Source organism: Seriola aureovittata, chromosome 13 (assembly GCF_021018895.1).
Source record: "Seriola aureovittata isolate HTS-2021-v1 ecotype China chromosome 13, ASM2101889v1, whole genome shotgun sequence".
NCBI classification, from domain to species: Eukaryota; Metazoa; Chordata; class Actinopteri; order Carangiformes; family Carangidae; genus Seriola; species Seriola aureovittata.
In genome coordinates this window covers 21,804,159-21,820,731 of record NC_079376.1, presented here as the reverse complement: position 1 = coordinate 21,820,731, position 16,573 = coordinate 21,804,159, and the positions used below count along the sequence as shown (strand labels likewise).

At 41.0% G+C, this 16,573-nt stretch overlaps 1 protein-coding gene across 4 annotated transcripts in view; it reads left to right on the top strand.

Annotated features, from left to right (window-relative positions):
• The window catches only part of LOC130179910 (leucine-rich repeat and fibronectin type-III domain-containing protein 2), a 153,652-nt gene that overhangs the window by 3,779 nt on the left and 133,300 nt on the right, over positions 1-16,573 (top strand). Inside the window, exon 1 of one of the 4 annotated variants that reach the window (XM_056393052.1) lies at positions 10,352-12,564. The exons of the other annotated variants lie outside the window; for them this stretch is intronic. The gene's annotated coding sequence lies outside the window, so the exon portion shown is untranslated. Of the gene's footprint in view, positions 1-10,351; positions 12,565-16,573 lie in introns of those variants that run through there. 4 annotated transcript variants of the gene reach the window in all.

Sequence of the window (16,573 nt, the reverse complement as noted above, 5' to 3'; positions counted from 1 at the left end):
TCACATAGAAATAGCTCAGATGGAAGGCAATTGTAGTTCAAAAATTAACTGGAAAATAACTTGGGATTTAGCCGCAACCTCTCTGTGGTGCCTCTGCGAAACTCTCATCTCCAAGTATGCTGCGTGACGTGAAAAAAAAACCACTAGCGGTTGGTTGCGTTCCAGAAAAATCTCCCTTATGACTTCATTCACTCACCTTCAGCATCAGAACGAGCCGGGCACACTGAAACACACAGCAGATAAACAAGTGAATTCAAAACAGAAGCAAGGAGGAGCCAACATGTCAGATGCGTTTGATCTGTTGTAACGCGGTATAACACTTCTTGTGAATGGAGCGCAGCTGCAGGGAATTTTCATGTGCTTCTTCACCTCCAATTGCCGTGCATTGGAGGGAGGCATTTCCCTAATGAATTTAATCATTGCTCCCTGTTGTCATTGAGTTGGTCTTTTGTTTGCATTCATGCACGGTGACTACGGCCCAGCTGCTGGAGTACAGCAAATGTGCAGAGCGAGTCTGACACTCGAGGCTGCATGCATTTCGAGATATCAGCTGCTAGGGTGGAGCTCCAAGCTTTGGATGAATGGACGTCATGTTAAGGACGGTTTTGTTAAGTCATAGAGAACTGTAGCTCAAAGGAAATCTGTTTTTTCTTTGGCTTTTTCTTTAAATCAGTGCAGAAAAATAGAACATATACCCCTAGAGCAATTCCCACCCTGTGAATAGATGTCCTTTGAGGATTTGAAGCTCAAAAAAGAGGATGATACATTTAGTAATGACAAACATCTCCATGTTTTTTCACGGTGCACAATATATGAAAACAATTCAACAAATCTCTTTTTTGCTTCTTTAGCCCATATTCTACACAGTTGTTACTCATGTTCTATTTGTCTTTAGATCGTACTTATCTATCTCCGGACTTTGATTTTTACTTATTAATATATGGCACTGCAGGTGGTGCATTCATGTGGAAGTTGTGATATCTGAGAGTACTTCTGATGTAGCATTTCTTTTCACATGTGTTTTCCCTATTAGTATGTATTTTGGTACGTGGTGCTGGACATACTGATGTTATGGATTTATTTGATTCCTGGATTGTTAGACTGCGTTTAAGCGGGAGAGGAACCATGGGAGGATGAAGCCTCAATGACTTTGGGGATCACCACTACAGATAATTAAGCAAATGTTAGCAAAACTAAAATTGTGAACAAGGAAAGCATTATATATGCTAAACATCAGCATGGATTATTTTTACAACAGGACATGAAGTTGACCACAATTACCAAAAACACAAAAAAAACATGCTCATAATTATATAACTTTCCATTGACCTGCGTGGCGCTGCCTTGCTTGGGCATTGTCAGTAGCTTTATACCACAAGAGTGGCTCAACTTGTGTCCCTTTAAGACATTTCTATTCTCCATGCACCTTGAAAGTAGGTTAGGTTGTGCCAGAAATCTCTCCTCTGGAACAGTGGGTGGTAAAAAGTTAGAAACACAGCACTGTAGAGTGATAATAAACCAACTTATTACAGCAATTACCTTAAAATATTGACATTCTGATGAGTTTTTGAACTGTACTTCATTCATATTTAATTCAGCTACCATGAGCGCTCGTCATTTGAAAATAACTACCCAAAGTTATATATACTCTCTCTGGTCTTTTGCCTTTGGGTTGCAGCTTAACGTTTTTCAAAGAAGCATTTTGGCTGGTGTTCGTTAACCTGCCTCCGCTGTCTCCTGCTTCAGATGGTAGTCCTAGCAGGGAGCACTTGACTCCAGGGTATGTCAAAGTGAGCGGCAGACTGCGAGGGCAGGGCCATTGTGGAGCTCTAGAGAGCGCCTTGGGGGAGTTTACATTGGCGACAGCTCCTTTCCTTTTTGAAACACTAGTCGGAACATTAAGATGTCACTGCTGACTGACCAATATGAGCGTGGAGGCGCAGACAGGAGCAGCTACACATGTGAAACTCGAAACCAGCTGGTGCAATAATTAGCCTGTATGGCCGACAGTGTGTCTGAATCATGACTCAAACTCTTGCTACTGCCACAAAGTACTTTAAGTACATTAGGAAAAATTATACTCTGAGTTAGATTACAAAGGCTAAATTCACCTTATTCCCCCCTTTATGCTTCATGTTCTCTCCTTTGTTTGATTTCGGAATTCAATAGGCCTTTGAGCGCTGAGAGCTGGCGTTCTAATTTCACTATGACCCTGCTCTCCTCTCCCACACGAATTCATTGTTGTTGTTTTTGCTGCACTTTTGAAAACAGTGGCATTTAATGGCGAGATCATTCATCATAGTCAGCAGTTCCAGCCCACTCAGCCCTACTGTATTTCAACAAACTTTTACAATTTAAAAGCCTCAGAGTCTGAGGCTCTCTCTGCTCACAGAGCATTCAGTACAGCTGAGAGACTGAGGGGAAAAGGGCAGTGATTTTAAGAGTTTTATGCTGGACAAAAATATACCGTATGACAAATATCACTGAAAATCCCTGAGATGACTGTTCTATTCACAAAGATGGCACCGCCTGTCTGAATATGTTCCTGAAATGGATAAATAAAATTTCTTAAAGACATTATACTCTGATGCTGTGAGTCCTGGCCTCTTGCATAGTGCAGTGCTCTCCGGATCACACACCCTAGTTGGCTTTGACCTGGCCTTCTGACAACAGACTCATGGTGTGATGTACCCTCGCCTGCTACAGTAATTTACAGCTCACAGCCTCTGAGGAGAAAGGTGACATATCTTCATGTCTGCCAACATGCTAACTAGCAGCCACTAGCTCAGATACAGGACACAGTTTTGACTAATTAGTGTAGTGATTGTGTTGTTGGTTTTCTCACATGGCTAACTTTAAAACAGTTCCACAGCTTGATAAAATAATCCCTCCTCAAGTTCTGCTGAGGCTCAGTAGCTGCTATGATCCCACCCACCATCAGGGCTTCTCGTCCATGTTGGCTTCATTACAAACTAAAGAATAACTCAACACGAAAGCAGTGTTTCACGTCAGCGTCACTGATGGGCGTGGTCAGGAATGTGCACTGTTGTAACTGTGACCGCACCCACCAGTGATGTCATCGTATACGGACACACCCTGGAGCACACTTGTGCATCACTGTAGCAAAGTGAGAAGTTAAAACACTGGATTTCGAACAGGCTTTCAGTCATGAAAGTGATCTTCATCAGACACACGAGGGCCGGTGTTTCTCTACACAGTATCACCTTTTAAGTTGATATGTCCAACGTGTTAGCAAACAGCTGCTTATCTTTGTATCCAGCAGTAACATGATCATTCATTTAGAGTCGTGTTTGTGTATAAATTAGTATAGTATGGTATAAATCAAATATCCACTCTGTTCTCGCTCTCTTTTTGGGTTTTCTCTAACTCCTTACACCAGCTAGTCTCTAACTGAGTCATAGTGTGCGGTGCCGAGCAGGTAGCGTACTGTTGCTGCAAAGTTTAAACCAAGGGGAGCTGCAGATTCAGGTGATAATTATCTTTAGCTTCCCACTGTCACATTGTTTTCACACTGAAATATGGCACACTGTCATTATAAAGATATTAATTATATCTTTAGTTTAATATAGAATACTTTATTAATCCCAGAGGGAAATGTCAGTGTTAGAGCAGCCTGTTCACATAAAACACTAAAGCAAATTGTACAAAATATGATAAAAAGCCCCAAATAATGAAATGAAAATAGTATAATAAGCATGGGGAGAATAGTGCCTATTTACCTTTAACTCTAATATGTACTGAGTATACAATACAATGATAGTGAAAAGGAAAATGGTATCATGTACATACCCACTGCTGCACAGACACAGAGCTACTGTAGATGACATTGAACTGTCTCCAGGTGCCTTTGGGTTGCAACTACATGAAGTGGGAACGCTTCATATAGTTAAAGTTAGGGGTGGGTGAGCTGATGTATTTATGAGTTATATGTTATATGTAAATGTTTTGATTAGAAAGTTAAGTCACCGCCGACCAACTGTTCCCTGGCTCATCCTGCCTCGTGTTTCCGTGCCAGCAGGCGGGTCTCTCGTCCTGCGGCCAGGCTGTAATCCACTGTGTTGGACTGCAGCTGGTGATGGTGGCTCTTGTTCTGTTCAGGTGAAGAACTTGTACATGTGCCACTACGCCAAGCTCACTGAGGCTGCAGAGCAGAACAGGGATTGCCGTCACCAGCTGCAGTTAGCAAACTAGCTGTTACATTAACAGTTAACAATGGGCTGGTTAGCAGCAATTGAACTTTTAAAATTAAATATCTACATATAGCACGTTCTAATGACGTGAACTATGAACGTAAGATTGTCGACAATATGAAATCGTCAGCTCGCCCACCCCTAGTTCCATTACTTCATATACTGCAGCCATTTATCCAACAAATTCACACAGTTACTTAAACATCCACATTTACACTATTTTCATGCCTTGCATTAATATGACAACAATACAGCAAACACATACTAACACAAATTGTTTCCCATTACCAACCCGCACTTTTTTTTTTGCGCAACTGTGATGTAAGAAAACAAAGCCATCGCTTAAGTTATCACTGAGAGCACTGACAGCAGCTCTGTTAGAGCGGCTCCTCGTACTCGCTGATGTGCGGCGGGTCCCAAGGTTAGCAACAAAAACTGTTTAGCTCCAGAGATCTAAAACGGAGAGCTCCTTGTGCCACTGTGGAATGATAACATTCAGGCTCTGCTGGGGATGTCGCAACTGTGAAGCAGCTGTAATTTAGAGAGGGCTGGAAAAGCTTATCTTCCTAAGCCCCTGAGCCAAATAAAAAGTAGTAGGGGGGAAAAAAAAAACAAAAAACACAAGACAGAAGCAATGAGTCACTGTCGTCGGCAAACAGGGGTAAAACTGTCTAGATGAAGGTTCTGTGGTCAAAAAGAGATCAGCCCCCACTTATTATTCATGAAATTTTATGTTAAGACAGTGAGATTCACCCAAACTGGATCCAAAAGGTCAATTGCCACTACACATAGGTGACTGTCTGTTCTGCTGCAGGGGTTGCTGCAGCGGGAAATGAAAAAGGTGGACAAGAAATGAGATATTCCGCTTGTCTTGCTGTGACAAAGCTGTTTGGCTCACTGGATGTTAAGTCAAGTCAAACCCCCGGCTGGTGTTCTGGAAAGCAGCATAGATAGCATGTCTATGGCATACGCAAGGAGACATTTTGGTGCAGGATCGGCATCACTATCAACAGGTAAAATTCGCACTGGTACAACTTTAAATGTTCATTATAATTGGCCCTCAGGATTTCAGTCTCAGAGTTGTACATGCTCTGTTATAAATTACAGTCATTAGGAAGAAAATGTCCCAATTCTGCTTTAAAGTTGAAGTTCCCTCTCAGCGGCATCTCTGATAAATTGATAGCAGGTCTTTTAATCTCACTGTGCTCCTTTCGGGTCCTCCCTGATGATTGCTCTGTTGATGGGTTCTTTGCAAAGCACTGTCCTTGTCTCAAAGCAGCCAGTTTACATCTCTCATTCAGCATGCCCACAGTATGCACACAGTACTCCCTTGATGCTGCTTTTGAACATCAACCTTTCCTTTTGCTTGTTTATTACATATTCAAGTGAGGAAATTATACAGTGAAATGTTTTCAACAGTATGAATCTCAGTAGTTGTTAAAACACAAATAGGCTACCAAAACCCTCATGTGTTCCAGAAAATTTGATGTTTATACTTAGACAAACTAGCAGCAGGGGTCTATGGCAGTGCTGATATTTTGCAACATCACTTCACTCAAGAGAAACTACAGAAGCGCAGTGACTACGGCAGTGCCCTTCTGGCTGGCCTCCCTTACCGGACACTGAAACCCTTACAGATGGTCCAGAATGCGGCAGGCTCTTCGATCAGCCATCAGCGGCACATGACACTCCGCTGCTCATCGACCTCCACTGGCCCATGGCCGCCTGAATCAAAATCAAGTCACTAACGCTTTCCTTCAGAGTGACTTCTGTGTCTGCACCCATCTACTCCTTCTCAGCTGCTGCGTTATTCCTAGGAATGTCGTCTGGTATTGCCGTCCCTGCACACGAGTCAACCTCAGTCCAGACTGTTCTCGTCTGCGCTACCAAAGCTACCAAATGCTACCAGAGAGCAGGGGCATCCCTCTCTATCTTCAAGAATCTCTTGAAGATTCATCTTTTCAGAGCACCTCCTCTCCTCACACATCTAACACCCCAACATGCCTCACTAGCACTTACTACGCACTTTCTGTGCACTTCCTTATCTGACCTCCTTGCACTTATTGAATGGATGTAGTCCTCAGTACTTACAACAAGGTCTCCTACTGCACTGAAGCTTTAGTATTGCCCCTAATGTAAATTGACAAAAGTTAGGTGGATTGACATTCCTGGATTGATTTATTGCAACTGTAAAAGAAATTGTAACTTTTTCTTATTCCCAGAGGTTAAACTGTAGCTTTCACACAAAAATAAACTGCCATACAAATATTCATGCTCACAACGAGGTCAACCCTCAAACACATTTGCTGGACACCACTCTGGCCCATTCCTACATTTACTTCACGTCAAAAGCAAAGGCTACTTTGGACCCTTGACCTTGAATTTTCATCTAAAAATGTAGTTTTCTGTTCAGCTGGTTTTAGAGTCTCGCTGAACCGATAGTGTGGCTGTAGAATAATTGAGCTCTATTGTTGTGATTCCACCATCAGCTGAGTTAGCACTCGTTTTCGTGACCTTCAATTTGCTGCCCGTGTCTGGCTGGTAATTTCATATCCAACACGTAGCAGTGGGAGTCTTTTGGCAGTGGCAGGTTTTTTAGTAAGCAGCGTGTTCACACTACAAAAATGACAGAATAAAGTATACTCAGAATGCTAAGTAGGGTTGATGTTTGAGTGTGCTGAGCTGCTGATGGACACCGTTCTCCTATAGTAAAATAAAAATAAATTGCGGCTAGTGGTGAAAGTTGCAGTCTAGAAATGACCACTTGACTGCTAAAAATGGACATGTATGTCGGTACTTTTGTATACTAAGTACTTAAACAGCTACTATGATGAATATATACGTTGTAGAAACTAGTTTGTAGTTTGGATTTGGGACACAGCTACTGTCTGGATCTTAGAAACTGTACCAGGGAAAGACGTCGCCGAAGCAATTTTCCATCAATTATAATATCATGACACCATTTATTAGGGGAGATACAGCAGAATTAAGACTGAAATAGAGTTTGGATTGATGCTGTGCTCTTATTATTTATTTTGTATTGTCATTAATTAACTGAAAAAAACACCATCTGTCTTTGGCTGCAGACTTGTGGTGCTGTGTGTGTACATGACAACAATACAATTTCCTGGAGAAGCTCTCTTTCTGTTTCTAGCTATTGTTGTCATGCTTCACTGTGATCGGCTCAGCTGTTTCGCAGCAATGAGACCAGTGATGTGATTAGTATTTATTAATCACTACACCCTGTGAGCCATATCTCACAGCGTGCGTCTGTATATACTGAAAGGTATATATATATATATATATATATATATATATGCAGGTGCCAAAGATGTACCTTTTTGCTCTGGTTGTTGTCCTTGTACCATTAAAGTTATTTGGTATGGGATATCTGAGGCATAGTTATGAATCGTTTAAGTGGTGTTGTGATGAAAAACTACAAAATCTATGCAGATGACTATTTCACCCTTGTCCCTTTAGTATGGGGCAGACACAATAAAGGTCCCATATTTTCTAAGTGAGATTTCCATGTGTTATTAGGTCTAGGTTCTATAGTAATACTGTGAAAGTATCAAAGCGCTCAGTCCACAGAGAATCGCATGCAGCCTGTATTCAAAACTCAGCCCTAAAACAAGCCATAGGGAATTCTGTAACTTTGTGATGTCACTGCCCTCTGCCATGCCCCGAGCCCCTCCCACCTGGACCTACCATCCAACCTTGCAGGATTTGGTTTCTCTGAGTGTTCAGCTGAAATCTGCTATATTTTTATTCGATCACTCAGGAAACAGCTAATCAGAGGAGAGACTCAGAGCCTCCTCTCCTCTGATTGGCTCATGACCTGTTTTTACTAGAGCTCCAGAGAGAAGCCTGAGAGAGGAGATGTAAAACATTATTTAAAACCTGGTGCTTAAAACCACAAATAAATCTTCTTATGGATCAGCACTTCAAATTTCAAATTTTTATTTAGGAAGGTCACAACAACAAAAATCTGAACAGCAGGGGAAGGAATAGGAGCCTGTTCAGCATTGGTGTGCTTTCAAAATAAGACACCTAGCATAGTAGTTTCTAACTGATAAATGACCCAAGGAATTACCACAGTACATTCTCTCCAAAAGACTCAGTAAAGTGTGGAAATGAATGTGCTGAGCCTTTGGGTTGTGGAATATGTGAATTATTGTTTTGCCCTGGTAAATTGTGTTTCATTTAGTCCTGTTTCCAAACAGCTATAATACAAAATTTGTGTTGACAAAAGTCTAAGACTGAACAGATCCCAGTCCGACATTAGTCCATATTGTTGTTGTAGCATAAATACAGTCATTTAGTTGGCACCCTTCTTTTTAGAAGTAACGAAGATGTGTTGCACTGCATGGCTCGTATTCTGCGTGATTACATGAGGTGGTGTAATTGTGCTGTAATTAGTAATTTGTAATAAGCTCCTGGCAAGCACATCCTGGTATGCAGGGGAAAACTGCCAAAAGTGGGAAAATTAGGTGAGAGTTTAAAAATGTAGCACTGTGGGCCTCTGATGATCATTTTGTGCATCTGCAAATTCGAACACAGAACAGCAGGTTTCGCAGACCCTGTAAAAAAATTCAACTCGCAGCAGAAATCATTCAGTGCCAGAGCTGAATATGTGATAGCGAGTGCCTACTGTGTCCCTGCTAATCCCATCTGATGAAGCGGCAGTTGTGATCTGTCTCAGCCACTATGCACAGTACGCAGTGATCACTGTTTTGAGATGTTGAGTTTTGCTCCCAACAGAACATGTGTGCCAGGAAAAAAAAAAAAAAAAAACAATATCTTAGTATTATGTTTTTTTCATTTTTGCTGGTGAAGTGAACACAAAAAAAAAGACGCACAGCCTCAGGCATTGAGCCCGTATAATCCCGCAGCAGGCTATCCTTTTGATGTCAACAGTGGCAACAAAGCCTCAATTTGTAGCTTGTATGAAGTGGGTGCAAAGAAATAAATAGAGACTCTGACACACACACACTGATGGAGAAGATAATGCAAACGAGTGGTTTTAACAAATACTCGTCTTATGAATATTTCACGATGACGAGTTTGAACGCTTCTTTTTATGCAACAAATTAAGTTCTCAGCAGCACGTTGAAGCACTGACATGTTGTGGTAACACAGAGGCCGTATCTGCTCTTCTGAGAGTCTGCAAACTCTCTGGTGCTAAGTGCTCTTCAGTGTTGTGTAGTGCACGTCTTAAAGGTGAGTAAGAAAGTTAGGGAAGTTTATATGGTACTTTCTAAAACACACAGTGACAGACCAAACTAAACCAGACCAAAACATAAGACAGGGATGAGGGTCTGTAAAAAGGCTTGCTTATAATGATGGGTTTTTAAAGTGAGTTCAGCAAATCTGATGGGAGGGAAAACAGCGGGCACGATCACCTTTTGTTTTGCAGTTAGAGCAGGGGGATGGATAAAAGGCCGAGATCTGAGGATTAGAGTGGTGTAGTGTTGAACGCGCGGATCAGAGGTGTAACTGGAGGCGGGATTACACAGAGCCTCATATATAATCAACAGGATGTTGTAGTTTACTCTAAATTTTACAGGAAGCTGATGGAGGGATGCAAGAACAGAGGTAATGTGGGACAGAAGGCTTTTGAGCAGCGTTACGTGCCACTCTTTGACATGAATATAGAAAACAACCAGGACAAAACAATGGCAAAACAAAAAGCTCAGCCTGAGAGGCAGCAAGACGAGCAATCCCCAATGTAGAAGCCTCTCCCTTCTGATGCTGCCATCAGAGCTTTTAAGCACTTCATTTTCAGACCAGGGCTGCGGTCGAAAGGTCAAAAAAAAGTATCCCCTTTCCTAACCACTTTTCCTTGACTTTGATGGAAAACATCTTGAGGTCAAGGAAAGATTGAAGGAGAATTCATAAGGATTGAAATGTTGAAATAATATAACATGAAAGGAAAATACAAGTAGATAATATTTAAATAAAAGTAAGGAAGGGGTCAGACTCAATTATGTTCAGACATTTACAGTCTGACAGTTTAAGTATATAGTGTCTCCTGGCAGAAGCGCCTTTGACCTTTTATTTCTAACTATTAACTATAACTATTTCAATAGTCACAAGCATAAAATAGTTGCACTGTTGTTTCTACATTTATGTCTGTCAGGGTTAATCTACAACTGTGTGTCGCTTTAAACAAGGAATTGTGACATTATCGCCTTTCCTTTATCAAAGGACGGTCCAGTGTATCCTATGCTAAAGGAGATAAAATAGGAAGGAATCAAAGCTCTTTTCCTCAGCTCTTATCATGGCTGCCACAGATACTTCTGGGTCATTTCACTCGATTAGGAACCTTTCTAAGCAAAAAAAAGACTTTTTAACCACAGCCCAGGTGAACCTCATGGAGAAGCACCTGGGCGAAGCTGCAGGGAAGACAGGAGAGGAAAAGGGACTAACAAAACACCAGGAACACAAATAGCCACAGCAAGAGCTTGACTGAGGCATGTGTAGAAGGAACCACAATAATCTAGAGGGGAGAAATTGTAAATTAAGAGTTAGAGATCCGCTGAAAACAGTACTGAATGACCTTAGTTACATGATGGTCGAAAGTCATATAGTGATCAAAGGTAATGCTGAGATTCCTAGCGGTAGATTTGATATTTCAGTGTAATGGTCCAATAAACGAATCAACTGCAGCGGCAAAGTTATCAGGTCCAATTAAAAGGATATCTGTTTAGTCAAGGTTTAAATGAAGGAAATGAAGAGACATCTAATCTGCGCTAAGCAATCATGGAGGTGTATCATCTGTGTATCATTGGTATAACAGTGAAGTGTCTTAAAGGCGGTTCAGCAAATGACACATATCATGAGAAGTGGACCGGTTCAAGGACCGATCCCTGAGGGACTCCACACAGCAGGGGGACACATGATTGTTGATACAAATATTAAAATATCCATAAGTCAAATAAAAATGAAACCAGCTTAAAGCTAGAGATGCATCAATCACTGACAGTCGATTGGAAAAGGCCGGTTTTCAGCGTGATCAGCCATGAGATAGCAGTTTATAATAGAGGGCTGGGAACTAAGATAGGAACGAGGAATTTTCAGAATTTTGGGGGAACTGTATCACAGGGACTGGAGGAGGGACACATGTGCTTCTGTGCTTAAATGGATCCAGAGCAAGAGAGGAGCAAATTCAGACAGTAAAATAGGACAGCTGAGTGGGGCGGACAGTAAAACAGTCAGGGGAAAATTGGATCTCAGACCATCAATCATGCCAAAAAAAAAAAAAAAAGTTTTCACAGTCATTAGAAGATGAGACAGTAACAGCAGGAAGACAGCTCTCGCATAGTTGGTTTGATAGTCTGGTTCAGTTTAAACAACAGCTCCTTCATATCGAGGTGGTGAACTTCAAGTTTACATTTCTTTTTTCCATCTATGTTCGGCCTTCACATACACCCTTTCTTTATTGTCTGATGTTGCTATTGATCCAAGGGGTTGCATTGATATCTGACGCAATCCTAGAAGTGTATAGAGCGGGGGATGATATTTGATGATGATATTTCTGTGTTATTCTAGTAGGTTGTAAGGGTGCATTAAAGGTTTATCATCTTTGTTGCACCCTTACAACCTACTAATATTTAGTAGTAGTAGTATATAGTAGCAGTAGTAGTACTTTAGCATTTGGCACTTAGCATCTCTCTCCTATGACATTGTCAATTGAACCAAAACCAGAGATATCATCTTTTTTATACCACATGTTTTTCTTCCTGTCTAAACATGGCACTTACATTATACACACAATGCAACTTCACTGCCAACAGTTGAGCTGGAGATTTTGGGGGTAGAATGCTATTAGTGGTTAATGTAGCTTTGTAGCTATGTAGCCTTAACCAGAGATTAGGAGCGGGCTGCAGAACTCTGGTAAACTTACTTCTTTCTAGCACAACATCCATAGATTCTTTTACTTTTCAGACTTGCAATCTTCAGCCCCAACCCACGCTGACTCAAGTGACATCTCTTGAGCACATTTTTTCAAACTTCACACAGATCTATCTGGAGACACTAAAGGTTTCATACAACTTTTTTCACATATGCAATAACACTCCCCAACGCCTGGTAACAGGCTTTGATGTGTAAGATTTACATACTTTTCCCAGAACACCAGAAAACGTACAATGATCTGTATCTATGTATGTTCTCACTGTGGCTCCTGTTTGCATGGTGGAGATTAGCAGAGAACTGTAAACCACATATTTATTTATAGGATTATGTTTTTCAGATTTGCCTTCACCTCCCTGGTTCACACACCCAGGAAAGATTATATCAGCTCACAGCAGCAGTGGGACGCTCTTACCAAACGTGCAGAGAAAGATCTCTCGTGAGTTTTACACAGAATTATACTATAACTCTTATAATATTTTCTGAAAAGGTTGAATAACATTGTGTCAAACTTACACTCTGGCCATTACTGGTGAAATCATCTTGCACTTGGTATTACAGTCCCTCAACTCTCCAATTCAGCTAATTTCAAATGCAAAGGAAAAAAAAAACCTGGTAACCCTTTAATTTACAGGCCGTTAATTTTGTAGTAATTATGTGGTAATGTGAAGGAAGTGCCAAGAAATAAGTCAGGTAAAATCAGTATAATGACAAGTTGTAGTAGAATAATTACAAGGAATTACTGTAAAATATGGGTTATTACTGAGTAAAATTGAAGCAGAATAAAGAAGGTTGGTCTGTAATTATTCGGGTATTAATTGCTATAGTAATTAGTATAGCCCACATACAAGGTAAGACAGAAGGGTCGTTTCTGTATAGGCTACCATTAACATTGATATCCTGACATCACATGCTGACGATTAAAATATGACATATGTCTTGACAATGCAATAAGGAATATTAAGGAATAGGGAAATTAAAGGTCCCCTATTTTACCCTTTTTCTGTGTTTTATTTGAAGTGTTGATCCATGAGAAGATATATTTGTGGTTTTAAGAACCAAAAACCTTCTCAATGTAGTTTTACATCTCCTCTCTCAGGCTTCTCTCTGGAGCTCTAGTAACAACAGGTCAGTGACCAGTGACCAAATAAAATTATAGCAGATTTCAGGTAAACACTCAGACAAAACCAAATCCTGCAAGGTTGGATGGTGGGTCCAGGTGGGCGGGGCTTGTGGCATGGCTGAGGGCGCTGACTGCTTTGTCGTGACATCACAAAGTTACAGAAGTCCTGATGGCTGGTTTTAAGGCTCAGTGTCTGAATATAGGCTGTGTTCATTTCTCTGCGAACTGAGCGTGTTGTTACTTTCAGAGTATTAATATAGAGCCTAGACCTGCTTTATTATCAAACAACACATGGAAAACTACCTCTACAATATAGGACCTTTAATGGGTTACCAAAAACACTCTGTATGTAATGAAAGGTCTTTTTCCTTGTACTCTCTCACTCTGTCATTTTCCTTTGAGGAATTAAAAACAACCACTGAGGTACCATTTAGCTGCATTTAAATTTGGGAAATGAGAATGACACAGTAAAAATAAAAATTTTGACACTCATACAAAGGATTCATTGTTTGAGAATGATTGTAAGTACGCTGACTCAGCTTCTACACACACACACACACCCGAACAAGAAGGGAGAGAATGTCAGATTTAGAATAAGAGAAGCGACAAAGTGGTCATTATTTGTAAGTTAATGGTTTGTGTGGTTGAGAGCATCCATCATACAGCTCATTTAGAATAACTGTTTCATCATACTTCCATTTGATATGATTTTTCCAAATGGCCTAGAGCACCACATTTCATTGAGCTCTCCTCCATCAAATAACCCTGTGAACTTACCAGGATCTAATCAGTGAACAATACCAGCCGGACCCGTGCTGAGATCTGCTTTGTCCACATGATTCAGCATCAGTGAAAGGCAAATTATCCTAGAAATTGTTGCTCCATTCTTCCGCTTGAATAAATTGTTCGTTCTCTTGCTAGCAACAATATCTGTCTCGCTGACAGAGGCTGCAGCACACTGGCAAAACAAAAAAAAATGTGTCACTCAATGTTCCTCTCCCATCTATCATGCAGCTCATTTCAGGGGAACAATTTTTCGCCTGCATGCTCTGTTCTGCATGGTGCTGCATATGGTGCGGCCCCGTGGCGTCGACTGCTCCTTGCAAACAAGGCACCCGCTGATCTCAGTCAAGCGCCAGTCCCAGTCTGTGTAGTCAGGCTGTCATCCACCAGTGACATTGAAGAGTGTGCACAACTGATAGTGGGAGCATAAGCAAAAAAAAAAAGAAAAGAAAATAAGAATATTGGGTAATCAATTATAGCTCCTCTGTAGTCCCCCCAGCAGCATTTCTTTTGTTGGTTTGTACATTGTCAAATAGAAACAATAAGACAGTAAGAGTTTTACTGAGAAAAGCGAAAGGAACAGACCTTATTCCTGTCACCTGAAGTAGGCACAGCCATTAGCAACAGCTGTGCACCTAATAGAGGTAAATCAGAACTTAAAGGGCAGCGCCAAAGATTTTAGTAGCTGCATGGTTAGTACTACTCAGCCTTTAAAAACAGTATCAGTGTATAATGTTTTCTTATCTCTGGAGGAGCCTTTTTCAAGTCTGAGAAAATACCGATAATGATGTCATCAGGGTTATTTATCTCAGCCTAGGGCTCTGAGACTTCACAAGAGTAATCAGCAGTCACAGCAGATGAAAAGCAGCATCTCTTTGTTTGAAGGTTTCAACTTTGTTGTGGTCAGAGGTGTGCTCTGTTGTGCTCATTGATGTCACTGTGTACCGACACACCTTGGAGTACACTGCTGCATCACTGGGGAAGTGAGAACCCCAGGAGGTGAGCACAGTGAGATTATTAGATGGTATTAACATATTCTGCAACAGAACGTTTGCATTGCCAAATGGGCGTGTGAAGTTTGAAAGACATCGGCAGGAAGGATCTGACACGGAGTTTGACCCAAGGTTGTAAACATGAGGATATATCACCTTCTGCTGCTTCAACCTTGACTATTATTTAAGAGGGTTATCTCTTAGAACCTCAACTTTATTAAAGTTCGACATTTAATCACTTCGCCGTCCAATTAAATCCCCTGAAATTTTCCTCTTTTGATTCTCATTGTAGCAATGTAGTCTTACATGAATACAAAACATTTCTGACAAACCTAGAGCAGTTTCAGTTTCTTCAACTGACAGTCTTCTGTCTGTGCTCTTCTCACTGCTTTGAAGTGGATATGGGTCAGATTGAATTAGGTGATGTCACCTGCCCGGGTGCACCAATCAGAGTTTAGCTTCACTGGAATCAGGATCTGACAGCTGCTGGCTTGGTTGCTTATGTTGCCTTCTGTCAAATCAGAACAACTCACATCCACACAGCCTTGATAAAAGAGTTTTTGAGTGATAAGTTCTTAAGTGTTTTTTTAACATTCGGTGACTCTTTGAAAATTCTTGGTTTTATGGCAGATTATCGGGAAAACACTTTCTACTAGTTTGCATTCATGAGGAATGTATTACTACTGTGGCAGCAAAATATGCAACAGTCATCATCCCTGAAGATGTGTTTGGATTATTCCTTGGAACTCACACTTTACATATCAAATGTGCAGTAGAGGATATCTAAAAATCACTTATAGTCTTCAACCATTACCTGACAATGACACACTCCAGTAATAATGCAGAATCCTGTACTTACCTGTGTCAGTGTTGTTAATCTTGACTTGGGTCTTGAGGAGTAGCAGTTATTTACTGATAAACAGCCCTTTTTCTGTCCAATACTTACCCTATTCAAATGTTGCTCGTAATATGTTTTATGATGACCTTGATGAAGGTCACAAGCCGAAACGCGTCGGTCTAACAACAAAGTTGTTCTGTAAAGAGTTTTGGCCTCAAATAGCCTGAAGTGCACATGTATTGCATCGCTATGTTCACGGATATAGTGATAACTTCTCACTCTCTCTCTCCGTCTCTCTTTGTCTCCCTCTCTCTCTCTCTCTCTCGGTCACTACGCACACAACCTTAGTTTCTGCTGCGATTAGTGGCTGTAATTAATGACGTTGACACTGAAAATGCATCAACATCAATATGCAGGGCTGCACACACACACACACACACACACACACACACACACACAGAGAGTGAACAGCAGATTAGAGAGCCTGTGGTGGGCACAAAACCAGGTGAAGTAAAGATAAAAAGTAAAAGGCCAGTAAGTACTTTATCAAACCACCTATTCAGCAAGCATTTAGAAAATCGATATTTTTAACTGTTTCGTCCGCTGTCTTCCAGCATGCCTTACACAACCACAGCACGCCGGTTAAGCGGATAAGACAGTAACAAAGGACAGTAACAGCGGATTGTTACGAGTAAGCTAAAACGAAAGCTGC